Raw genomic sequence first — 13,786 nt, forward strand, 5'->3', positions numbered from 1 at the left:
CATATACACCAACATATTTAATATGTTGTCCTGGGACCGGAGGGTCGTTTTATCTTTTTTCTTTCATTTAAGGTCAAATTACCTTTACAGGTTGACCATGATTGCTCATATTGTCAGCCTATTAGACCATTGTAGAGTACTGTATCGGGACGAGGTATTGGGACGTGGTATCGGGACGTCTAGGGGGACAAAATGATCAGAAAAATATTGCGTTCCTGGGCTGGAGTCCAAACTTTACGAAGAGACAGAGGCATTTGGATGAATATATTTTACCAATCTAATTCCGCCTCCTTCTATTCATAGGTCTAGTAAGGAGTGCATTACATTAACCCCTTCTATTCGTCATTGGCTTCAGATTGGAGAGCAAATTGAAGACCCCTTTGAAATGCGCACCATATTTACCAAAGTATTCCAATATTCCCCATCTCTACCACCCAAACACGAACAGCAGTAACCGCACAACTAGAGAACCATTCTTATGTATCAACGGCAGATACTGACGTAGACATCTAGCCACATGACCCCATAGTATCTGCCATCGCTCCTTATTGGCAGAAGAATATTTAACTCCCATGTTCTCCTCAGAGACAAGTCAGAGAGGAGATTGAATGTATCCTTCATGATTCACGCGTTTCACTCCTCGTTGGCAGCCATGATAAACTCAACTCCTTGTTAAGTCTTTGCCGAAAGGTTTTTATGAAGAAGAGAAGGAGAAGTCCTAGTGGCAAGGAGTCTCCATCAGAGAAGAAGCCATGTCTCCTCTACCGGTGTGTTAAACTGAAGACAGATGGATTACTGACCTAGATTTTCTTTCGGATTATGATGAGCACAAATAAAGTTTGGCTGCCAGGTTGCTGCTTACCATGAGAAAAGGAAGGGAAAATCACATTAGGTTCAGTCTCCGGCTGTACGTGACTCTCATGTTCATCTCTTCTATACTGGCAGGTGTGGCATGATATGTCCTACAGAAATGGGTCACGTTAGTGTAGACCTCCTGTTAGCATCAGGGGAGAAGAGACAATTGTTGGGAATAAATCATTCCTAAAACATGATATGGTCAAAAATGTTACAAAATTAATAATACAACATAGAATATAATTGTCTATTGAATATTGACCACTGACAACCATCCGAATAGTTTCTTCTCCTTGTGTCTTTCATTGGCTTTTCAGACCTGAATGGTAGATTTATGAGCTCTGGATTCCTTCATCCTTCTTGATATACACCGCATTCCAAATTATTATGCAAATGTTATTTTTCGTTGATTTTCCTAAATAGTCGATGCGAATGACAGTCAGTATAATCTTCAAGCATCAACCGTTGGAGTATAATGCAAATTTTATTGAACAAATCTCCTAATGATAACAGATTTTTTTTGTTTCACATTATTATGCACAACAGAGATCAAAACATTGTAAAGGTTGTAAAAAGAAGTAAAATGGTAATTTGTTGAATTTGCAGCATCAGGAGGTCATATTTACAGAAATCAAAAGCTCTTTCAATAAAAAAAAACTTACCAGGCCAAGTTACATGTTACATAGGACCCCTTCTCTGATATCACCTTCACAATTCTTGCATCCATTGAATTTGTGAGTATTTGGACAGTTTCTGCTTGAATATCTTTGCGGGATGTCAGAATCGCCTCCCAGAGCTTCTGTTTTTATGTGAACTGCCTCCCACCCTCATAGATATTCTCCTTGAGGATGCTCCAAAGGTTCTCAATAGGGTTGAGGTCAGGGGAACATGGGGGCCACACCATGAGTTTCTCTCCTTTTATGCCCATAGCAGCCAATGGCATAGAGGTATTCTTTGCAGCATGAGATGGTGCTTTGTCATGCATGAAGATAATTTTGCTACGGAAGGCACGGTTCTTCATTTTGTACCACGGAAGAAAGTGGTCAGTCATAAACTCTACGTACTTTGCAGAGGTCATTTTCACACAGTTAGGGACCCTAAAGGGGCCTACCAGCTCTCTCCCCATGATTCCAGCCCAAAACATGACTCTGCCACCTCCTTGCTGACGTCGCAGCCTTGTTGGGACATGGTGGCCATTCACCAACCATCCACTACTCCATCCATCTGGACCATCCAGGGTTGCATGGCACTCATCAGTAAACAACACGGTTTGAAAATTAGTCTTCATGTATTTCTGAGCCCACTGCAACCGTTTCTGCTTGTGAGCATTGTTTAGGGGTGGCTGAATAATAGCTTTATGCACACTTGCAAACCTCTGGAGGATCCTACACCTTGACGTTCACCGGACTCGAGAGGCACCAGCGGCTTCAAATACCTGTTTGCTGCTCTGCAATGGCATTTTAGCAGCTACTCTCCTAATCCTATTAATTTGTCTGGCAGAAACCTTCCTCATTATGCCTTTATCTGAACGAACCCGTCTGTGCTCTGAATCAGCCACAAATCTTTTCACAGTACGATGATCACGCTTAAGTTTTCTTGAAATATCCAATGTTTTCATACCTTGTCCAAGGTATTGCAATATTTCACGCTTTTCGGCAGCAGAGAGATCCTTTTTCTTTCCCATATTGCTTGAAACCTGTGGCCTGCTTAATAATGTTGAACGTCCTTCTTAAGTAGTTTTCTTTTGATTGGGCACACCTGGCAAACTAATTATCATAGGTGTCTGAGATTGATTACAATGATCCAAAGAGCCCTAAGACACAATACCATCCAAGAGTTTCATTGAAAAACTAATAATTAAATGTTTATGACACTTAAATCCAATGCGCATAATAATTTGGAACACGGTGTATCTATCTATCTATCTATCTATCTATCTATCTATCTATCTATCTATCTATCTATCTATCTATCTATCTATCTAATCTATCTCCTGAGGGTAAAAATGAGGATACCATTTGTCGTGTCCATATTGAGAAGACTATGGGTTGTTTCAAGGTCTGATGGACTGGACTTGGTCAACATCTCATTTATGCTGGAAGTCGAAGTGAGCAATTCAAGCTTAGAAAATAGACTTGGGAAGGAGGTTTAACTTTAAGTTTATAGGAATTTCCTTGGACAGGCTTTGATTTTCCTAAATTTAGGTCTTCACATCAACACTAGACACAGAAGCCCCACCATACAATGATCACCTATTGTGATACTACAGTGACAAGACAATCCACCAGTCCTCCAGCTTGTCCTAAAAGGTATCAACCACATAAAGTTGCAGCAAACTTCAGCTCCTCTCTGAAGTTGTGTTCAATTTAGTCACGCCAATTAAGATGACAGAGTAGCAAAATGTCAGAAATGCTTTGTAAATGTAGTTCACACCTACTGCAGTTTAACAGTGAGGAGGGGGATGCAGCTGCAGTTTCCTACAGTCGAGGGGGAACGACAGGTCAGAGAGCATGTGATTAGCTCAGTAGTCACAGCACAGCTCTTATATCGTACCATAAATATTCTATCCACTAGAGGCAAGATGAAGGGTAGGCACAGTAGGCAGGCGCCTAGGGTGCAAATAATATATGTGGAGCCATTTATCCATGAAAAAACATTGGATTTTTTTTTTTATCAATTAAAAATAGTTCATCCGACCACTAAAATGATGAATGTCAGAGACGAGGAGGAGCCTTGGGCACAAAGAGTTTGACCCACCCCTGCTCAAGACTCAGCAGGCATGGGAGGGATCCCAGTTTGCTTAGTGAGCTGTAATAAACATTTCACTGGGGGGACACTGTGGCATTGTCTTGGGTTCTAGTATATGGTGGAAATTTTTGGAACTGGGTCACATATTTCCCAAAGATCCTATTCCATTATCCAATACCAAATCAAGACTTCAGAGCAGTGCTGTATTCTGGTTCCCACTTTGTTCCAAGATCCGCAATGCTATACAACCATAGAAGCGTTACCAGATGTGGGGGACTGGCATCTGTATATGCCTCTGGGTCAAGATATGACTGCATTTGGCAGAATTTGGAGTTGCTGGTTGATATCTTACACTAGAAAAAGTCTCCGTTTTTATTTTTGGATCTAGATTGACTCTTTTAGCCACAATTTTGATGCCCTAATAATAGAGCTTAAAGGCTAAGTAAATCTTTGAAAGTGTTTATTTTGGGGTTTTTTTCATAAAAATATCAGTCAGTGTTCTGGGAGCAACTTTCAAATTAGTTTTTATTAAAAATTATTGTAACTTTCTGAGATACAGCTGCTCTGTATCCTGTGTGTGAATCCAGTACCCGTCAGGTCTGCGGGACTGACGGGTTCAGTGAAAGCGGATCCTGCGTGTCTCTGACAGTTCATAACTTATATGTGATCGATTACAGGTGGATCCTGGGGGACACGCAGGACCCGCTGACCCTGAATCTGTCAGGCCCGCGGGACTGATGGATTCAGGTCTTAGTAAAAGATACAGCTGCTCTGTATAGAGAATACAGAGCAGCTGTATCTAAAAAAGTTAAAATAGCTTTTAATAAAAACAAATTTAAAATTTGCACCAATCACACCGACTGACATTTTTATTAAAAAAAACAACCTCACTTTTAAAGGTTTACATAGCGTTTAACACCTTTGTTAGCACTAAAGATTCATAAATAAGCTTCCTTATGGGGATTATCTATGATCCTGAGCCATTGTTTTGTATAGGAAGATTAGACCTGCGCTTGGTTCTGTCTGTCGCAACAGGTGCCGGAAAAAAACGATTAAAAACAATCATTATGTGAAGAGCGCGCCTCGCTTTACTACCGTAATTGACAGAGGTAGCGCTCTGCGGTGGGAGCTTTAAACAGTAGGTGTGGGGTCTTTACTTTCTTCTTCACACGATAGCGTTCCTCTTTACTAAGAAATAATACCACACTTCTGCGCTCCCCTGCCGCGCTCCACCATCATCTTCTGGAACATAATCACCATTATCCACTCAAGACCCTCTGTGCAAAATAAAGAGAAAATGAAAAAAACTTCTCTGTTCATTCCGCAATTCCCTCTCAAACGCCGCTTCTCTCTTCCATCTGTTGTCTCTGGCAGATTTTTGCATCCAATTAGTCACATTTAATGTTGCTGTCAAGATTTCGGAAGGGTTGTAGTTTAGAATAAATTATTAAAGGCTTTGCAGGCGTTAGGGGTTTACTCATAACTATATCAAATAAAGCTCCGTAAAATGTTAGCGCAGAATTGCTGGTGGCGCCAAACAGACGACCGGATTCTGCATAGGGTGATAGGGCTTTACAATGATCGTTGGGGGAAAAAAAAGTTTAGAATTTAAACAGGAGAAGAAACCGGACAATGGGCTATAATCATCATCATCATCATCATCATCATCATCATCATCATCAAACACCTGAATGAGAAAAATGACGTAAAAGCAATTATAGTGAGTTAAAAAAATGTATTTATGCTTTCTCAGGATCACATTTTAGACAATAGAGGGCAGTATTGTCAATTATATTCTTGCACATAGGGGGCAGTATTGTCATAGTTATATTCTTGTATATAGGGAGCAGTATTATAGTAGTTATATTCTTGTATATAGGGAGCAGTATTATAGTAGTTATATTCTTGTATATAGGAGCAGTATTATAGTAGTTATATTCTTGTATATAGGGGGCAGTATTATAGTAGTTATATTCTTGTATATAGGAGCAGTATTATAGTAGTTATATTCTTGTATATAGGGGTAGTATTATAGTAGTTATATTCTTGTATATAGGGAGCAGTATTATAGTAGTTATATTCCTGTATATAGGAGCAGTATTATAGTAGTTATATTCTTGTATATAGGGGCAGTATTATAGTAGTTATATTCTTGTATATAGGGGCAGTATTATAGTAGTTATATTCTTGTATATAGGGGGCAGTATTATAGTAGTTATATTCTTGTATATAGGAGCAGTATTATAGTAGTTATATTCTTGTATATAGGAAGCAGTATTATAGTAGTTATATTCTTGTATATAGGGGCAGTATTATAGTAGTTATATTCTTGTATATAGGGGGCAGTATTATAGTAGTTATATTCTTGTATATACAGGGCAGTATTATAGTAGTTATATTCTTGTATATAGGGGGCAGTATTATAGTAGTTATATTCTTATATATAGGAGCAGTATTATAGTAGTTATATTCTTGTATATAGGGGGCAGTATTATAGTAGTTATATTCTTGTATATAGGGGCAGTATTATAGTAGTTATATTCTTATATATAGGAGCAGTATTATAGCAGTTATATTCTTGTATATAGGGGGCAGTATTATAGAAGTTATATTCTTGTATATAGGGTGTAGTATTTATAGTAGTTATATTCTTGTATATTGGAGCAGTATTAAAGTAGTTATATTCTTGTACATAGGGAGCAGTATTATAGTAGTTATATTCTTGTACATAGGGGACAGTATTATAGTAGTTATATACTTGTATATAGGGGGCAGTATTATAGTAGTTATATTCTTGTATATAGAGGCAGTATTATAGTAGTTATATTCTTGTATATAGGAGCAGTATTATAGTAGTTATATTCCTGTATATAGGAGCAGTATTATAGTAGTTATATTCTTGTATATAGGGGCAGTATTATAGTAGTTATATTCTTGTATATAGGGGGCAGTATTATAGCAGTTATATTCCTGTATATAGGGGCAGTATTATAGTAGTTATATTCCTGTATATAGGAGCAGTATTATAGTAGTTATATTCTTGTATATAGGAGCAGTATTATAGTAGGTATATTCTTGTATATAGGAACAGTATTATAGCAGTTATATTCCTGTATATAGGGGCAGTATTATAGTATTTATATTCCTGTATATAGGAGCAGTATTATAGTAGTTATATTCTTGTATATAGGGGCAGTATTATAGTAGTTATATTCTTGTATATAGGGGGCAGTAGTATAGTAGTTATATTCTTGTATATAGGGGGCAGTATTATAGTAGTTATATTCTTGTATATAGGAGCAGTATTATAGTAGTTATATTCTTGTATATAGGGGCAGTATTATAGTAGTTATATTCTTGTATATAAGGACAGTATTATAGTAGTTATATTCTTGTATATAGGGGTAGTATTATAGTAGTTATATTCTTGTATATAGGAGCAGTATTATAGTAGTTTTATTTGTGTATATAGGAGCAGCATTATAGTAGTTATATTCTTGTATATAGGGGGCGGTGTTATAGTAGTTATATTCTTGTATATAGGGGCAGTATTATAGTAGTTATATTCTTGTATATAGGGGGCAGTATTATAGTAGTTATATTCTTGTATATAAGGGGCAGTATTATAGTAGTTATATTCTTGTATATAGGGAGCAGTATTATAGTAGTTATATTCTTGTATATAGGGAGCAGTATTATAGTAGTTATATTCTTGTATATAGGGGCAGTATTACAGTAGTTATATTCTTGTATATAGGGGGCAGTATTATAGTAGTTATATTCTTGTATATAAGGGGCAGTATTATAGTAGTTATATTCTTGTATATAGGGAGCAGTATTATAGTAGTTATATTCTTGTATATAGGGGCAGTATTATAGTAGTTATATTCTTGTATATAAGGGGCAGTATTATAGTAGTTATATTCTTGTATATAGGGAGCAGTATTATAGTAGTTATATTCTTGTATATAGGGGCAGTATTATAGTAGTTATATTCTTGTATATAGAGGCAGTATTACAGTAGTTATATTCTTGTATAAAGGGGGCAGTATTATACTAGTTATATTCTTGTATATAGGGAGCAGTATTATAGTAGTTATATTCTTGTATATAGGAGCAGTATTATAGTAGTTATATTCTTGTATATAGGGGCAGTATTATAGTCGTTATATTCTTGTATATGGGGCAGTATTATAGTAGTAAATATTCATATACTGTATATATAGGGGACAGTATTAGGGTATGTGCACACGATAACGTCAATTACGGCTGAAATTACGGAGCTGTTTTCAGGACAAAACAACTCCTGAATTTCAGACGTAATTGCATGTACTCGCGTTTTGCGGGGCGTCCATTACGGACATAATTTGGAGCTGTTCTTCATTGGATTCAATGAAAAACTGCTCCAATTACGTCCCAAGAAGTGTCCTGCACTTCTTTAACGAGGATGTTATTTTACGCGCCGTCTTTTGACAGCGGCGTGTCAAATTTCAGGTCGTCGGCACAGTACATCAGCAAACCCATTGAAATTAATGGGCAGATGTTTGCCGACGTATTCTAGGCTTTTTTTCAGACGTATTTTGAGGCATAAAACGACTCCAATACATCTGAAAATAGGTCATGTGAACCCAGCCTTATAGTAGTTATATTTATGTACATAGGGGGCAGTATTATAGCGCTTATATGAATAAATAGACTGCATTATTAGTGATGGTTAAGGTTTTCTTTGAATCTATAGGCTATATTACAATGACTATTATTCTAGTCTTCACACAGTTTTTTTTGTCAATCTATATAATGCTCAATGTGAGTAACATATGAACCAGTCATTATACATGTAATATATAAGTTGAATTGTTTTACCAGTAAACGATGGCAATATATTATTTTCCTAGCTTTTTTAGGCATGTTGTGGATTCAGCAGGTTATTGAGGCGATTGTGTTTTCATGTTAACCGAGCTTTCCCTTCTAGAAGAGAAGAAAAATTAATATAATTCTGTCCTGGACTGTGATGTGCTAATTTATTACATCATAAATCTTCCTGAGCTTGAAAGAAGCGCTGCTCTTGTAGGTCAATTAGGCGCAAATGCAGGTAGAGGGACTCAGGGTCTTGTTTTCTCTGGGGTATTGTGTCACATTTGCTTGGGTAACAAATTAAAGTCGCTAAAGACATTGGAGACGGTGCGCTCGGTATGAGATAATGCACAAGTGCTTCTTTGTCCATGGCACCAGACTCATTAATATTGTAAGGAGTCCAGATGTTTACTCACTGAGACCCTGAATATACGGGACACCGACCTAACGCAGACTCACTCCACATCCCGTCACGCACATCAGTCACTCACGCATCGTCTACTACAATATGTAAGACATGCAACATACAGCTAAGTATCTGCCTATAATTTCAAGTTCATAGTCACCTTAAAGGGATATTACACCTTACAACACCGTATCTAATATTACACAAGTTCAATCTACCTAACATAGTAAGCCTTTTGACAAATACTTTGCTTGACTTAACTTTTGACTTTAACTCATTTTTATAGTATTTTTCTTTGTTCACATATAAAGCTAATTTAAGAGATCTCCTGGTTTCCTGTTACCAGATGGCAATGCATTGTGGGAGCTCAGGTGACAGTATCACAATTACAACTCAGATTTTAGGTCAAGTATCCCACCAACTACAGGACCGGTAAAGCTACTCATACACCTAGCGGCAATGTGCTGCGCTCCACTTTTGCCATGAGTATCACTTAAAACCTATTGGACTGGGCCAATTTTGACCTTGTGGTCCAGAACATTTTTCTATATTTTTCCTCTTTTCATTTTGGTGGTCATAACTTTTTCTTTTTTATTACATGTAGCTGTATGAGGCTTTGTTTTTTTGCAGAAACAGTCGTCCTTTATGTAGATGATCAGCAGGACAAGTATGCTCATCCTGATGCGACAACTGCCTATCGCTCAGGACGAGCATGCTTCTCCGGCGTCATCAACCAGTTAAAGGGAAACTCCTGTCTAACAGTTATAATGGAGAAGATCACAGCTTGGCCTCCCCGGCTCTTATAATCTCTTATCTAGGAAAAGGAATGATAACAACACTGTCCTTCCTAGCAGGCAGAAAAGTTACTGGTTCTAGCTGCTCATGTGATGAGGTGCTGAACCATCATGAGATTGATATCATAGCACAGAGGAAGAGAAAGCAGGGTGAACTCTTAAATTCAAGATGGCGTCTTATTAAAAGTATGAGGCTGGACTGCAGGGAATTGAGTACAATATACACAAAAGAAGTTGAGACAATTCTTAATAGACATTCATGTAGGGATTTAGTGATGGAAAGTTGTATTTCTGCTTCAGATAGAATTTTTGCTTTGGATGTGACTGGAGAAGAAGATAGGATGTTACTGAAGATCAGTATGAAATAAGTAAAGCAAAGTTGTTCAATGTGACTTGTGGATTTTAATGTTGTAAAGCGTTATAAATGTAGAGTTCCCCTTTAGGTAGTACCTCAATATAGCAACGCCAAGGACGTCCAATCCTCACGTGATTTTGCACAATATTGAATTTGATCTTAACCAACATTAACTTCACTGTTTCATTTAACACCTTTGAATATTTTAATATTCATCTAAAAAAAAGCCTTAATATTTAATATTCCTCCTAAATAGTGCAGCGTTTTAATATTCATGGTTAATAAGGAATGAGACGATGTATGTTATAGAAATGCATTTAAATGTCTGTCTTTTTGAGGAGGTGAAAGTGCAAAGAATTTAAATCACTTTCGACCTTTCCTGGAAGACTCTGAGCTGCCGAGCTGAGGAAACTTATAAATACCTGTCCTGCTCCAAAGTCACTTTGGTAAAACTTTCAAACAGATCTGAACGAAAGTTTCAATTGTATCTCATTGGTGGGGACAATAAAATGGTTCTATAGTGAAATTCCAATTGTCTGGCAATCAATAGTCTGAAATTCCTTCTGCTCTGGTATTCACCTGAATGTCTAGGTAGCAGGAGGAAATGACTACTGGGGGGTGATGGACTGTTAGGGCATGGCCCCACGTGGCGTATTTCTTCCGCAACTGTCCGCATCAATGGCGCACAGAATCTGCTTTGCAGATTCTGTTGCGGATCTGCCCAAAATGGGCTTTAAATTGATGCGGACTGGCCGTTGCGTATTCAGGTGAAAGTACTTCCCTTCTCTCTATCAGTGCAGGATAGAGAGAAGGGACAGCCCTTTCCCTAGTGAAAGTAAACGAATTTCATACTTACCGGCCGTTGTCTTGGTGACGCGTCCCTTTTTTGGCATCCAGCCCGACCTCCCTGGATGACGCGGCAGTCCATGTGACCGCTGCAGCCTGTGATTGGCCTGTGATTGGCTGCAGCCTGTGATTGGCCTGTGATTGGCTGCAGCCTGTGATTGGCCTGTGATTGGCTGCAGCCTGTGATTGGCCTGTGATTGGCTGCAGCCTGTGATTGGCCTGTGATTGGCCTGTGATTGGCCTGTGATTGGCTGCAGCCTGTGATTGGCCTGTGATTGGCTGCAGCCGTCACTTAGACTGAAACATCATCCTGGGAAGCCGGACTGGAGACAGAAGCAGGGAGTTCTCGGTAAGTAGGAACTTCTATTTTTTTTTACAGGTTGATGTATATTGGGATCGGTAGTCACTGTCCCGGGTGCAGAAACAGTTACTGCCGATCGCTTAACTCTTTCAGCACCCTGGACAGTGACTATTTACTGACGTCGCCTAGCAACGCTCCCGTCATTACGGGAGCCCCATTGACTTCCTCAGTCTGGCTGTAGACCTAGAAATACATAGGTCCAGCCAGTATGAAGAAATGTCATGTTAAAAAACCAATACGCTCCGCAGCACACATAACATGTGCATGACAGCTGCGGACTTCATTGCGGAATTTAGAATCTCCATTGAAGTCAATGGAGAAATTCCGCAATGAGTCCGCAAGCAGTCCGCTACACGTCCGCAACAACCATTGTATGCTGCGGACACCAAATTCTGCACCGCAGCCTATGCTCCGCAGCGGAATTGTCCGCAATGTGTAAACAAACCCAACCACAAAGCTGTGGAAGGCAATGGAGAAACGGGTCCGCTGCGGATTTCCGCTGCGGAATGTCCGCAGCGGAATTCCAGAGCTATTCCGCTATGTCTGGCCATGCCCTTAGAGTCTTGGGTTTATATCCTTCATGATCCAAATTGGTTATTTTTAATTATTGGATAGTCAAGAATAACCAATAGCTCAAAATTACCACTGGAATCTAAAAAATATACTGTAAAATTACTTTATAGTTATAGTTTTTTCCTTGCGTTCTAGCAGCATATAGTTCTCCTGTTTCCCTGTCTGCAGTATCTCTGTCCACCCAAAAAAAACCATGTCTAATGTGAAATATTTTATAGAAGACGGGAGAGGATCGGAGGGGGATGCAGCTGCAGCTTCTCTATGTTTCTGTGAAACTGTGCTGTGAGAGGGGAGGAGGGAGCAGAAGTGGGGAGACATCCGATTGGTTCAGGTCACTCAATGTATACAGCTTCATTGGGTGTGTGGATGGTAAGAAACAAAATCAAATTGAAGGAAAACATTGCAGCAAGTAGAGCCAGCCCACTAAGAAATCATGTACAGGAATTATACCAGGAAAAGAAAAAGTCTAAAATCTGCAGGTTAGACCCAACACTTCTGATATCTAATATACATATACAGTTGCCTATGGAGCAAATTGTTTTGTTTTTTTTGGGGTTCTTGTTGTATTATCAGAATTGAAACAAAAACTAGGAAAAAATAAAAAAGTTTATGGCTAAAGAGTCTTCAAGTGTTACATTCAAAGTCAACATGGGACCCTTCCACTGATTGTTGTGTTACACCGTTAGGCCCCCAAAACCAGCCCCTAATATGTTGTCTGCTGAATCTTGGAAAGAGGCAGAATTAGGATGGGGCTTCTAAATCACCTAGTCCCAATTTCTGTTTTCACCATATAAGAGGCCAGCGTGGCCTCCACAACAGGCAAAATACTAAAAGGTTACTGTAAAGTCCACATCACTGGTACAATTGATGTATTGCTCTATAATGGCTTCCATGTTCTCCGGCCACTTGGACATTTCCCTATAAATTATACTATGGATTTTCCTTACTTGTTCTCCATATTTCATGACATGATCTCACCATTTTTCTGACATGTCCGCCTTGTTTCATAGTGGACGGCAGCTCCGTTGATGGCGCAACACTTGATTTGTAGACTATACATTGAGTAGTTGCTATTCTCTACAGGGGTTAATGCTTTCAGGGCTACGTCGTCTTATAGTCCTGGCACAGCAACTACTGTCACAGCTGTGTTTGTATTGAAGATGAGATGTGGGTGTCTACCTTGGAGCTTCCTTCGAGATGCCTTAATTTTCATATTTTTTCTAATTAGCCAGGAGGAGAACTATCCATATGTTACCAAAGTAATAGTATCAGGTTAGTGTATGTAGAAATTACCCTAGTGACTCTAATTAGGTTCCTTAGAAATAAAACAAAGCAATATCTTCATAAAGTTTGCCATAGAAGATGACCTTCTGTAATATGATGTGTTAGATACACCTTCCAAATACTCCAGAGGGAAGACGAAGATAAATGAATGCTATGGGAACAGCTAAGACAATGTGGTGGCCTCCTTTTACATCAGCAAACAGGTTTTTTTTAGTTTATATTAAGATCATTTCTTTCCTTATATTCACTGGTCAATCTGAGTGGTGTGGCCAATGGACAGTGTCCTAGGGACCCCAGCAGTAGGAGCCCCATATGGAGCTAATCACTTCAGACATGCCATGACCTACAGGATAAAGAGGCTGAGGGTTGTCCCCATGCAGGACCCTGAGAGTGAGACTACTCTGTTGACTACTTTTGACAGTAAAACCATGTTGATTGCTTAGTAAGAAGTGACATCACAGTATGGGCGATGTGATGTCATTAGTTCTAGCTGTCTCCAGAACGAACACAATGCATGTTGGGAAGCCTAAGGATAGGTTTACACTCATGGGAAACATTATTGATTATATAATCCTCTTCAAAAGATCTACAATAGTGTTAACTAAATGAGGACTATGTCTTCTGTAATCCTATCTACTTTTGAGGTCCTCTGAAATCTAAAGCTTTTTTTCAGGAGGACCTCACCATCCTAGAGCTTTGGTATTGTTGTG

General features: G+C 38.8%; 1 long non-coding RNA gene across 2 annotated transcripts; it reads right to left on the reverse strand.

The window, feature by feature from the left end:
* Positions 1-4,721: 4,721 nt before the first annotated feature.
* Positions 4,722-13,475, reverse strand: LOC142741665 (uncharacterized). 2 transcript variants are annotated; one of them, XR_012881232.1, is made up of 3 exons: positions 12,740-13,475; positions 8,467-8,571; positions 4,722-4,880 (listed from the first exon to the last, which is right to left on the reverse strand). It is a non-coding gene; the product is annotated as an uncharacterized LOC142741665 (long non-coding RNA). The 2 variants fall into 2 exon arrangements; XR_012881231.1 differs by having other exon boundaries at positions 4,722-5,010.
* Between the last annotated feature and the right edge of the window lie 311 nt (positions 13,476-13,786).

The sequence above is a fragment of the Rhinoderma darwinii genome, chromosome 2 (assembly GCF_050947455.1).
Source record: "Rhinoderma darwinii isolate aRhiDar2 chromosome 2, aRhiDar2.hap1, whole genome shotgun sequence".
In the NCBI taxonomy this organism is placed as follows: Eukaryota; Metazoa; Chordata; class Amphibia; order Anura; family Rhinodermatidae; genus Rhinoderma; species Rhinoderma darwinii.